Source organism: Schistocerca piceifrons, chromosome X (assembly GCF_021461385.2).
Source record: "Schistocerca piceifrons isolate TAMUIC-IGC-003096 chromosome X, iqSchPice1.1, whole genome shotgun sequence".
Lineage (NCBI taxonomy): Eukaryota > Metazoa > Arthropoda > Insecta > Orthoptera > Acrididae > Schistocerca > Schistocerca piceifrons.
This window is the reverse complement of record NC_060149.1, coordinates 573,061,387-573,074,891: the sequence shown is the minus strand read 5'-3', so window position 1 is coordinate 573,074,891 and position 13,505 is coordinate 573,061,387.

Below are 13,505 nucleotides of genomic sequence, written 5' to 3'. Positions count from 1 at the left end.
ACAACTGGGTCGAGTGCTTGTTCGTATCACGAGACCTGCCTTGTGGTGGCGCTAGGTCTGTGATCACACAGTGGCGACACGCGGGTCCGACATGTACTAAATGGACCGCGGCCGATTTAAACTACCACCTAGCAAGTGTGGTGTCTGGCGGTGACACCACATTCCTCTCCCGCAAATCGGCGAACGGTCGTGAGATAAGGCTTCCGCCCGCCGTGGGGAGGACCCCATGTTGACGTATGCGATGAGGTGGGGAGCCTAACAACAGGCGAGGCTGTGCCACCCGCACCCGGCCATTCGGTCCGAGGGGAGCTAGGAAACGCCTGAAAACCTAGTCCAGGGTGCACGTCAACATGCGGTGTATGCGCCCATAAAGAAACAGGAGGGGCCGAAGGGTCGACCTCCACTGCGTCGGGGTAGCCGACGCGCGATGACGTCATGTGGTCCGGAGCGGGCGGGAGTTCCATGGCGGAGGACAGCTGGTCACGGGAAGCGATCGGCGGCGCGTGACCCTGGGAGGCGCTTGGCGGCTGCAGCGAAGCGTCGAATGCGGGCGGCGCCGGCGGGAGAACCGGCGGCGGCGGCGGCGGCGGCGGCGGCGGCTGCTGCGGCGGCGCGTCGCCATGGGGCAAAATGGAAGGCATCGTCGGTAACACCTGGGGATGAGGCGAGCCAGTAGATGGGTCCCCAGGGCGCTGACCGGACGGCACCGTCGCTGAAAGCAGACGGGGAGCGGCAGAACCCGTGCGACGACAGAGGCGCAGCTGATTGAGATGCCGACGCACCTCACCAGAGGCCCCCAAAACCAAATACATCGCGCGGCCGAGGCAGCGAAGAATGCGCCCTGCGAGCCAACGCCGTGAACCTCGATAGTTGCGATAAAATACAACGTCGCCTAGAGCAAAAGCAGGAGTCTGCCGCTGCACAGGAACCTGATGCGGCGGATGCAGCAAAGTCATCAAGGTGCGATGAGGACGAGCATGGAGCAACTCAGCCGGCGAGCGACCATCTCGGGGCTGAGAGCGATACGAAGACAAAAAGAGCAACAATGCGTCCTCCCGAGAATGTGACTCTTTCAATATCAACATCTGTGACTTGAAAGTCCGGACCAATCGTTCAGCGGCACCGTTTAACTGAGGCGAAAACGGCGCGGATGTCAGAGGTTTGTGGTCTGTGATGATGGTAAAGTGACGACCATACAAGAAATCATGGAACTTAGTAACACCAAACACGAGAGCCAAAGCTTCTTTCTCTATCTGGGAGTAACTTCTTTGCGCAGACGAGAGCAATTTGGACGCAAAGGCAATAGGGCGATCATGCGAGCCAACTTTGTGCGCAAGCACAGCACCGATCCCGAAATCCGATGCATCTACCATCAACAAAAGGGGTTTCTGGGGATCGAAAGGCGTGAGGCAAGTATTAGAAAGCAACGCCGATTTCAACTGGCGAACAGCGCGTTCGCGTTCCGTCGTCCAGAGAAACGGAACACCTGCACGGCGTAAGCGATGAAGCGGAGCTGAAAGAGAAGAGGCATTGCGCACATTCACTCACACCTTGTGATTCTAAATCGTGGAATGTTCTTGCGACCTCACGACGCAATGCGTGAGGAACATTGCGCGCTCTGGAAAAGTTCGGTTGCGCGTTGACCTTCAGTTCCAATTGTGCTTCACAGTTTTTAGCGCAACCTAAGCCCGGTGCAATAATGTCTGCAAATTCTTCACATACTCTAGAAACACTGTCCGTAGGTACAGTTTGATTCACTGATAGCACCTGATTTACAATAGACATGTTAAACAACTGAAATAAATCTAAACCAAACAAGTTCACTGCAGAAGAAGAACGAAGAACATAAAATGACACAAGTTTTGTTTGTCCTTTAAATGTTGCAAAAAGAGTGCACTGTCCTAACACAGGAATTGTCTGTCCGGAATAACTTTTTAACTGAACATTTGCGGCACGCAACGGAGGTGCGCCCAGTTGTTTGTACGTGTCGTGATTGAGCAATGAAACTGCAGCTCCAGTATCGAGCTGGAATGGTATCACTTTGCCTTCAAAGTCTAAGTCCACAAAAAGTTTATTGTCCTGCTGACGACAAGAGCGACTGTTTTGTGCAATTTGAAGAGACACTGGTACAGAATCACTTGCTAATTGACGTGATTTCCGGCGACGTCGACGCACAGTTTTTGTGGGACGAACACAGTCACTGTTAGAGAAAGTGTCACTGGATGAAGTGGAATTAACGACATGAATGTCCATGGGCGAAGGTCCACGATCCTGAGTGTCCTTGGTTCGATTCCGGCGCGAAGCAAAGGGCCTGGAATGATTGTGATTGTCTGATCGGAGCTTTTTCTGGCAAACACTTTGTACATGTCCTTTCCTATTACAGAAAAAGCAAATAGCTTGGCGTGACGGGCAATGTTCACGCGAATGTCTAGTAGCACACCGCGGGCATGATTTCACTGCATCTGTGGGCTGGCGCGGCACACCTGGTTTATAACGCGGCGGCAGCTGCGCTTGTTTGCGCGAGGGCAGTTGACCGGGCCGCGCAGCTCGCCCGGCGGGTCGGTTAATGTTACACACTGCTGGCGAAGTTTCAAAAGATTCCTGAGCACAGTCAAGTGTGTCTTGTCTATCCAATATGTCTATCACTTGTTGAAGGGAGGGATTAACTAGTTTCAAAATTTGCTCCCGTATGCGAACATCAGAAACGTTCTGTGCAATAGCATCACGTACCATTGTATCTGAATAAGAAAGACCACAGTCACAGTCAAAGGCACAGTCCCTAGTAAGTCCTTGCAATGTTGCTACCCACTCCCTATTAGTTTGACCGGCCATACGTTTTGTACGAAAAAACGTATACCGTTTGGCAACCACATTAACTGTTTCTTTGAAATAAGCATCTAAAGCAGACAAAATTTCCTCGTAGGACAGAGTTGCTACGTCGCGGCGGGGAAACAATTTCACTATCACACGGTATGTGGACACACCGACACAAGAAAGCAAAAACGGCTGCCGCTCATTACCTTGAATTCTGTAGGCAGCGAGGTGGAAGGCAAACTGGCGGGACCATTCCCACCAAGTCTCGTGGGTTTCATCAAAACTTCGAAATGGTGGTGCAACGGCAGGTTGTGGCTGCGGTACCGGTGAAGCGGCGGCGGCCGCATCGGTTTGAATGGCACGTTGACCCTGGACGAGCTGTCCAAGGGCATCCAATAACGCCTGCATCTGCTGATTCTGCAAGCGATAAAATTCGGACAGTACATCTGGCGAATGTGGCGAAGCCATGACACAAATAAATCAGAGCAAAGTAAAACACAAGATCCTTTGTAGACTCGTCGCCATGTGATGTGTCGGCAGCACCTTGTAGATCGAGATGGCTGAAAATGCGCGCTAGACTAACGCAGACGGGCGTGAAGTACTGGAACAGGCTACGTAATTAATGCTATGAAGAAAAGTGTGTAGCTGGATTAATACTTATCTTTAATCAATCATTATGGTACATCGCTCTTGACGATACACAGGAGACTTTAATTACAATCACTGTAAGGCTAATGGCGCCTTGCTAGTTCGTAGCCATTAACTTAGCTGAAGGCTATTCTGTCTCTCGGCTAATGAGAGAGAAAGGCTTCGTACATCTAGTCGCTAGCTAGGTCGTCCGTACAACTGGGTCGAGTGCTTGTTCGTATCACGAGACCTGCCTTGTGGTGGCGCTAGGTCTGCGATCACACAGTGGCGACACGCGGGTCCGACATGTACTAAATGGACCGCGGCCGATTTAAACTACCACCTAGCAAGTGTGGTGTCTGGCGGTGACACCACATGTAGCATTAACACAAATCATAGTAAATAAATTAAAAATAGATAGAAGAGACTGTTGTCTCTCCAGTTTTCTAGTATTAATTCAAAGTAATGATCTTTAACTCATGTTTGTTTGCAGAATGAGAGGTATCACTGTTTTATCACATGTAAGAGATTAACGAATTTTGCTGGCCTGTAGTAAGAGTTGATGAGAACGATGCTTAAGGTTGACAGTGGAGACCAATGTAGTACCACACAGTCCCAGGACACTAATTTGGACTGTCACTTAATTTTTTAGTACAGCTCACAGCCCTAGTAAATCAGGAACAGCTTGGTGGAGGCGTCCAGTTGCCTCTCATGCGAAAGAGTAGATGTCTGGCATTGCTGACAGTGCAAAGAGTAGGGTTCAGCATGGCGCTACTTCAGGCTCGTCCAAACAGTGCCCGTGGGGAGCTAGCGCCCGCGATCGCCCGAGGCCATCGCCCCGGGCGAATCTGTATGTTGTTGCAGGGGCCGAGCCGTGTCGCTTAGCAGAGCACGCGGTCCGCCTGCCACGCCTTGCCATGCCACTGCCCGCACGCTGCATACGGAATACAGACCGCCGCGCCAGCAGCGGTCAAAAGCATTGATACGCCACAAAGCTGTTAGTCAAGACTACAGTGGAATGAAATGAATGGTCAACAGCAGCAGACGAAAAGAAAGAGGAGCTGCGCGTCCGCACTATTTAAACCTGAGTGGGTGAGAGGCACCCACATGCCTTGCTCATACTGTGGCATCAAGCAGTCAGGCCTGCAAGATGAGTGGTCTGCCAAGCGAGTGGATTCATTCTTATTTATCGAGTAACATGAACTCTCGTACTCACAATTAAGTTACAAATTATCCTCCTGTATGAATAATACGCAACGGAAACGCACATCTGACTATCAGTAATTTACAGAACTCTGACTGTTCACTACGCACTGGCAATACCACATTTTCTTTTTTTGTTAAACGGCTTTTATCAACACGTGGCCATCACACTGAATATGAGTGGCGCACACATTGTAAATTCTGGATATCATGACAACATACAATTCGAAGGAAAAGGCCACCAATCTTTTTCTTTTCACTATCTTATTTATTCCGATAAATTCTATAACCTAAACACACAAATTCTATAACCTACAACAATAACACATGAGAAATTCCGCCCAGTGGGCATGGCTTTACATTGGTGATTCTCTACCTTATGGTATCGTAATTATTTAACGCTACAGTGCACTTTCTGGATAGGATGGTGGATCTTTTTTTACATCTCACACTTCGACTCTCACAACCATGATCACGAAACTTTCCTCCAGACCGAGCGGTACAAAAGGAACACGCATAGCCCACTACCTCTGAAACTACCTTGCTACTCTCCCATGCAAACCACACATACTTACATTACATGACATACACCACACTACAACATGAAATACAACACAGGGAATAGTCACAACATTATCACTTTCAGCTTTCCCACTTCAATTAATATTTATCCCAGTTTCACACGACACTGCCCCACTTCCTAATTCTACTTTCCTACTATGAACTCTGGAGATATATGCACGTCTTCCTGTGCAATGCAAGCCAAGTGGCGTTGCTGGATAGACGGCTGACTCACCTTGCTTCTCTCTCAGAGTATGAATCAAGCGTCACACGGAAACATATCACGCAAAGTAATATTAAGAACATATTCATCACACACGCGAGTCCTCAACTGATACCATGGACGAGTACTTCTCTTTATCCTTTGTCTCATACACAGATTGAGACTCACACAGTACTCACCACGCGGAAGTACTCGTCTCTAATTTCAAGTCCTGCACAAGCCATTTCTTAAATATTTCAACTTATAGTACACACGCTAGTAATTCAGCTTAACTTAAGCACACGGAAGTATTTCAACTTATTGCTACATGTGGTTTCATTGTGACCGTTGGTCACTTCCGAAGATTACTACGATCCCATTAATATTACCTGCCTGACATTTAATGCTCCCCACAAAAGTTCCTGAAATAGAGAAATTATTATTTCAAACTACTCTTAAGTATTCCACATGCATACCATGTCTCCACTCTTTTGACTTTACGGAACACACCTAAGACAGGTCTTAACAGCACAAGATCCAGCGGCAGAGTGCTGAAACATGGCCGTTCTTCAGGTCCTCTCGCACCTCTGCCGAAGTGGGGTAGCACCTTGCTACCGTATTGGTCAGCCACATTTCAGGCGCTCAAAGCTCAGGTAAATTTCATCTCTTTGGTCCCACCAATGGTGACCCAAGTACCGTCTCAAAGATGATCATATATTCACATTCACTATCTGCAGTTAGCAGACGACCATACATTCATTCATTTCACAGATCTCACCAAACTGGATGTGGGGATTTATTTTGTGGGAGTGCACATGTGATAAATTAAATCAATAAATTGTCATTCTTTCCCACACTGGGATCCGGCTTCGCTGTATTAATTGAAATTGAGCTATTTTACAAAAAAAATGTGTTGTTCTGACAAAAATAATGAAGAATGTTGTACCTATTTTCAATGTCAGGCGGTACTGTACCCTTTCATGGGAAATTAATTTCCTTTGTACTGCAGTCGAAAATCGTGCCAAATGTTTAGTATGTCTTCGGAACCTCATGTATTTAAAAAAAGTACTCGATTGGACGGCACTTAAATACCTGTCACAAGGATCAGTTCGAAAATTTGTCGCAAGAGGAACGCCAGTGAAAGCTTGAAGAATTGAAAGAAAATTTCAAGCAGCATTACAGCGAAATAAGTGGTTCCAATCGTATGACTCTTTATTATTTCTGAAGATGATAAATGAAACTATATTTGATAATCTGATATGTCACTTAGCAATGTGCCAGTTATCGAATATCAGATTATCAGTAGCAAAGAACATTTTTTTTCGGTTAATTTTTATATATAGCTTGCACTAAGTCGAGTTGCATAGACATAAGAAAAAGTTTCAGGTGCTTTATTTTTTGGCACATTCTGAGAAGCCGTCACAAACTCTCTCTTGGACAGCTAAGTGTTATTAACAGTATTCTTTGTTTTTGTATATTTGTGTTTTCATGGATGGGAAAACATATGTTGTAGTTTGATCTATGTTTTCAATTAACTAAAACGCAAATATTCCAATACATAGAAATTTATTTTGTGATCACATTTCTCTGTCTTTGCTAGCGTCTATGGCTGCTTTTCAGAGGAACTGTGGGAAAACGCACCTAAAACCAATCTTTCCTTGTTAACTTTTTGTATGAGTTTTAATGAATGAAACAATTAATTCTTAAAAATGATAAGTGTTTTAAATACGGGATTGTACAAAATTAATTGTATGTTTTTTTGCCGTGGTAGGAGCAGGAAACAGGTGAGCGAAGTTTGCACGCAAGCTACAAATGCCCGGTGAGAACTGCGAAAGCAGGGAATCCCTTTGCGGCTGGGAATCTCATCAAGGATTGCCGGGTCTACTCGGCGGCTTGTATTTGTCTAGCAGACCTCACGAAAAATCTTTCGCCTCAAACTGTTGCTCGCCAAGTCGAAGATATGGCCTCAGATATGGAGCAGCAATTAATGGAGAGAGCGGCAAACTTCATTTTCTATCGCTCTTGAGGAGCCTGCGGACGTTGCGGACGTATCTCAGCTTGTCATATTCATTTGGGTGTCGACGACAATTTGCGTGTCACCGAAGAATCTCTCGACCTTATACCATTAAAAGACACAACCAAGGGTTTGGATATTTTTCTGACCGTGGAAAACGTGTTCGATTCAATGGGTTTAAAATGGGAACGCCTGGAAGTGTGCTCCCTGCCGCCGTTGGATAAGCAGCTGCCAGCAGCAAGTCGTAGACTCTTAGCTCACTTATTTGTTACATAGTTTAATTCTTAATTTCTTTGCGTGTTTTTGGTACTTGCATTGTTTAATTCATAAATTTCGGGCGTATTATAGAATTTGAGAGTTGTAGCATCGCGTTTTCGTACCCGAATAGTGTAAAATCGCGTAGTCTCCTTCCGCCGCCGAGCAGTGTGTCAGCAGTGCGCAAGTAGCAGCATTACTGCATTTACTAGGCAATCTTGTATTTTAATAACCGTTTAAATTTTGTGTCGAATTGTTTGTGCTCTCTGTAGATTAGTTCAGACGTTCTTTGCACAACAGTTTTTAGCATGGATAGGGACTGCAACTGCTGTGTTCGGATGCAGGCTGAGTTGGCATCCCTTCGCTCCCAGCTTGAGGCAGTGTTGGCTTCGGTCACACAGCTTGAGGCTGTTGCCAATGGGCATCACTGTGGGGGTCCGGATGGGGGTTTGTCGGGGACAGCCAGCTCGTCCCACACATCCTCCGATCGGACTACAACTGTGGCTGCCCAGGATACTGCCCACATTGAGGCTGATCCCTCACCTGTGGTAGAGTGGGAGGTCGTCTCGAGGTGTGGCAGGGGGCGAAAGACATTCTGAGGGCTGAACGGAAGGCCTCTCCAGTTTGTCTGACGAATCGGTTTCAGGCTCTGTCTCAGGCTGAAACTGATCTTCGGCCGGACGTGGCTGCTTGTCCTGTTCCAGAGGTTGCCCCTCAGTCTGCAAGATCCGGGCGGTCGCAGAGAGTGGGCTTACTGGTAGTTGGGAGCTCCAACGTCAGGCGCGTAATGGGGCCCCTTAGGGATATGGCAGCAAGAGAGGGGAAGAAAACCAATGTGCACTCCGTGTGCATACCGGGGGGAGTCATTCCAGATGTGGAAAGGGTCCTTCCGGATGCCATGAAGGGTACAGGGTGCACCCATCTGCAGGTGGTCGCTCATGTCAGCATCAATGATGTGTGTCGCTATGGATCGGAGGAAATCCTCTCTGGCTTCCGGCGGCTATCTGATTTGGTGAAGACTGCCAGTCTTGCTAGCGGGATGAAAGCAGAGCTCACCATCTGCAGCATCGTCGACAGGACTGACTGCGGACCTTTGGTACAGAGCCGCGTGGAGGGTCTGAATCAGAGGCTGAGACGGTTCTGCGACCGTGTGGGCTGCAGATTCCTCGACTTGCACCATAGGGTGGTGGGGTTTCGGGTTCTGCTGGATAGGTCAGGAGTCCACTACACGCAGCAAGCGGCTACACGGGTAGCAGGGGTTGTGTGGCGTGGACTGAGCGGTTTTTTAGGTTAGATGGCCTCGGGTAAGTGCAGAAAGGGCAACAGCCTCAAAGGGTGCGGGGCAAAGTCAGGACATGTGGGGACCAAGCAGCAATCGGTATTGTAATTGTAAACTGTCGAAGCTGCATTGGTAAAGTACCGAAACTTCAAGCGCTGATAGAAAGCACCGAAGCTGAAACCGTTATAGGTACAGAAAGCTGGCTGAAGCCAGAGATAAATTCTGCCGAAATTTTTACAAAGGCACAGACGGTGTTTAGAAAGAATAGATTGCATGCAACCGGTGGTGGCGTGTTTGTCGCTGTCAGTAGTAGTTTATCCTGTAGTGAAGTAGAAGTGGATAGTTCCTGTGAATTATTATCGGTGGAGGTTACACTCAACAACCGAGCTAGGTTAATACTTGGCTCCTTTTACCGACCTCCCGACTCAGCAGCATTAGTGGGAGAACAACTGAGAGAAAATTTGGAATACATTTCACATAAATTTTCTCAGCATATCTTAGGTGGAGATTTCAATTTACCAGATATAGACTGGGACCCTCAGATGTTTAGGATGGGTGGTAGGGACAGAGCATCGAGGGACATTATACTGAGTGCACTATCCGAAAATTACCTCGAGCAATTAAACAGAGAACCGATTCGTGGAGATAACATCTTGGACCTACTGATAACAAATAGAACAGGGAATCAGTGATCATAAGGCCGTTGCAGCATCCCTTAATATGGAAGTTAAAAGGAATATAAAAAAAGGGAGGAAGGTTTACCTGTTTGGCAAGAGTAATAGAAGGCAGATTTCAGACTACCTAACAGATCAAACCGAAAATTTCTGTTCCGACACTGACAATGTTGAGTGTTTATGGAAAAAGTTCAAGGAAATCGTAAAATGCGTTTTAGACACGTACGTGCCGAGTAAAACTGTGAGGGACGGGAAAAAACCACCGTGGTTCAACAACAAAAGCCGGCCGGTGTGGCCGAGCGGTTCTAGGCGCTTCAGTCAGGGACCGCCTGACCGCAACGGTCGCAGGTTCGAATCCTGCCTCGGGCATGGATGTGTCTGATGTCCTTAGGTTAGTGAGGTTTAAGTAGTTCTAAGTTCTAGGGGACTGATGACCTCAGATGTTAAGTCCCATAGTGCTCAGAGCCATCTTCAACAACAAAGTTAGGAAACTACTGCGAAAGCAAAGAGAGCTTCACTCCAAGTTTAAACGCAGCCAAAACCTCTCAGACAAACAGAAACTAAACGATGTCAAAGTTAGCGGAAGGAGGGCTCTGCGTGAAGCGTTCAGTGAATTCGAAAGTAAAATTCTATGTACCGACTTGACAGAAAATCCTAGGAAGTTCTGGTCTTACGTTAAATCAGTAAGTGGCTCGAAACAGCATATCCAGACACTCCGGGATGATGATGGCATTGAAACAGAGGATGACACGCGTAAAGCTGAAATACTAAACACCTTTTTCCAAACCTGTTCCACAGAGGAAGACCGCACTGCAGTTCCTTCTCTAAATCCTCGCACAAACGAAAAAATGGCTGGCATCGAAATAAGTGTCCAAGGAATAGAAAAGCAACTTGAATCACTCAACAGAGGAGAGTCCACTGGACCTGACGGGATACCAATTCGATTCTACACACAGTACGCGAAAGAACTTGCCCCCCTTCTAACAGCCATGTACCGGAAGTCTCTAGATGAACAGAAGGTTCCAAATGATTGGAAAAGAGCATAGGTAGTCCCAGTCTTCAAGAATGGTCGTCGAGCAGATGCGCAAAACTATAGACCTATATCTCTGACGTCGATCTGTTGTAGAATTTTAGAACATGTTTTTTGCCCGCGTATCATGGCTTTTTTGGAAACCCAGAATCTACTCTGTAGGAATCAACATGGATTCCGGAAACAGCGATCGTGTGAGACCCAACTCGCTTTATTTGTTCATGAGACCAAGAAAATATTAGATACAGGCTCCGAGGTAGATGCTATTTTCCTTGACTTCCGGAAGGCGTTCGATACAGTTCCGCACTGCAGCCTGATAAAGTAAGAGCCTACGGAATATCAGACCAGCTGTGTGGCTGGATTGAAGAGTGTTTAGCAAACAGAACACAGCATGTTGTTATCAATGGACAGACGTCTACAGACGTTAAAGTAACCTCTGGCGTTCCACAGGGGAGTGTTATGGGACCATTGCTTTTCACAATATATATAAATGACCTAGTAGATAGTGTCGGAAGTCCCATGCGGCTTTTCGCGGATGATGCTGTAGTATACAGAGAAGTTGCAGCATTAGAAAATTGTAGCGAAATGCAGGAAGATCTGCAGCGGATAGGCACTTGGTGCAGGGAGTGGCAACTGACCCTTAACATAGACAAATGTAATGTATTGCGAATACATAGAAAGAAGGATCCTTTATTGTATGATTATATGATAGCGGAACAAACACTGGTAGCAGTTACTTCTGTAAAATATCTGGGAGTATGCGTGCGGAACGATTTGAAGTGGAATGATCATATAAAATTAATTGTTGGTAAGGCGGGTACCAGGTTGAGATTCATTGGGAGAGTCCTTAGAAAATGTAGTCCATCAACAAAGGAGGTGGCTTACAAAACACTCGTTCGACCTATACTTGAGTATTGCTCATTAGTGTGGGATCCGTACCAGATCGGGTTGGCGGAGGAGATAGAGAAGATCCAAAGAAGAGCGGCGCGTTTCGTCACAGGGTTATTTGGTAACCGTGATAGCGTTACGGAGATGTTTAACAAACTCAAGTGGCAGACTCTGCAAGAGAGGCGCTCTGCATCGCGGTGTAGCTTGCTCGCCAGGTTTCGAGAGGGTGCGTTTCTGGATGAGGTATCGAATATATTGCTTCCCCCTACTTATACCTCCCGAGGAGATCACAAATGTAAAATTAGAGAGATTCGAGCGCACACGGAGGCTTTCAGACAGTCGTTCTTTCCGCGAACCATACGCGACTGGAACAGAAAAGGGAGGTAATGACAGTGGCACGTAAAGTGCCGTCCGCCACACGCCGCTGGGTGGCTTGTGGAGTGTAAATGTAGATGTAGATGAAGTGTAACAACGGATGGAGGCCCTGCGCTACAAGGTATACGGACTGGATTTCTGAGTTACGGCAGGTCAAAAATGGCTGAAGTTGGCTGTTCCTTATTCGCGGCAGTCCATTGTCTGATACACTAGCAGGCACTTTGTGCGAAGATTGTAAACATAAAAAACGTTATGAACAGAATTGTTCGAATGGTTAATTATCTTCGCTCGAATGGACTCACAGACGGCCAATTTAAACAATTTCTGGCTGATATCAAAGCGGTATATCCAGACATCCCCTACGACGCTGACCGAGCGAGGTGGCGCAGTGGTTAGCACACTGGACTCGCCTTCGGGAGGACGACGGTTCAATCCCGCGTCCGGCCATCCTGATGTAGGTTTTCCGTGATTTCCCTAAATCGCTCCAGGCAAATGCCGGTATGATTCCTTTGAAAGGCACGGCCGACTTCCTTCCCCGTCCTTCCTAAACCGATGAGACCGATGACCTCGCAGTTTGGTCTCTTCCCCCAAAACAACCAACCTACCTACCGCGCCGAAGTAAGATGACTGAGCAGAGGGAAAGTGCTTCATCGGTTTTTCTCCATGAGGGGCGAAATCAATACCTTTTTTGAAATGAAAGGACGTCCAGAAGAATTACTTAGTGATCCTAAATGGGTGGTGAATTTGGCTTTTTTGAGTAACCTTACTGGTCATTTAAATACTTTGAACATTCACTCCAAGGCGAAAATCACTGTTGTTGATTTAGTGGAGACTATTCAAGCATTTAAAAAAATACTTATTTTCTGGTTCAAAAATGGTTCAAATGGCTCTGAGCACTATGGGACTTAACATCTATGATCATCAGTCCCACAGAACTTAGAACTACTTAAACCTAACTGACCTAAGGACAGCACACAATACCCAGTCACCACGAGGCAGAGAAAATCCCTGACACCGCCGGGAATCGAATCCGGGAACCCGGGCGCGGGAACTTATTTTCAGGGAAAAACAGTTGCGCCAGAAGAATTGTGGACACTTTCCTGGACTAGACAGCGTTAAAGAGGATGTGGATTTTTCAGATTATGTTCAAATCATTTGCGAATTACAAGAACAGTTTGAAAACAGATTTTTGGAGGGAAGTGAGCTTCAACCGGCCTTAGATATATTTGTTCGCCCATTTTCCCTTCGGGCAGAGGACGTCTCATAAGTGCTTCAACTACAGCTGATTGACCTGGAGTGCGATATCCTCCTGAAGGACCGCTTTCCTATGTGTAAAACTTTGGATGACTTTTACAGCTGCTTTCCGCGAGAGAAATATTCTCTTTTGCACAAGAACGCGGCCAAAGTTCTCTCAATGTTTGGCTCCCCTTATATTTGTGAGCGCTTTTTCTCTCTCTTAAAGCTTGCTAAATCCAAGAACCGTTCATTACTTGGCGATAAAAATTTGACTAATTCTTTGAGGTTAGCAGTCTCACGGAATATTGTACCAAACCTAGACAAAATTGTTTCCTCGAAAAAGAAAA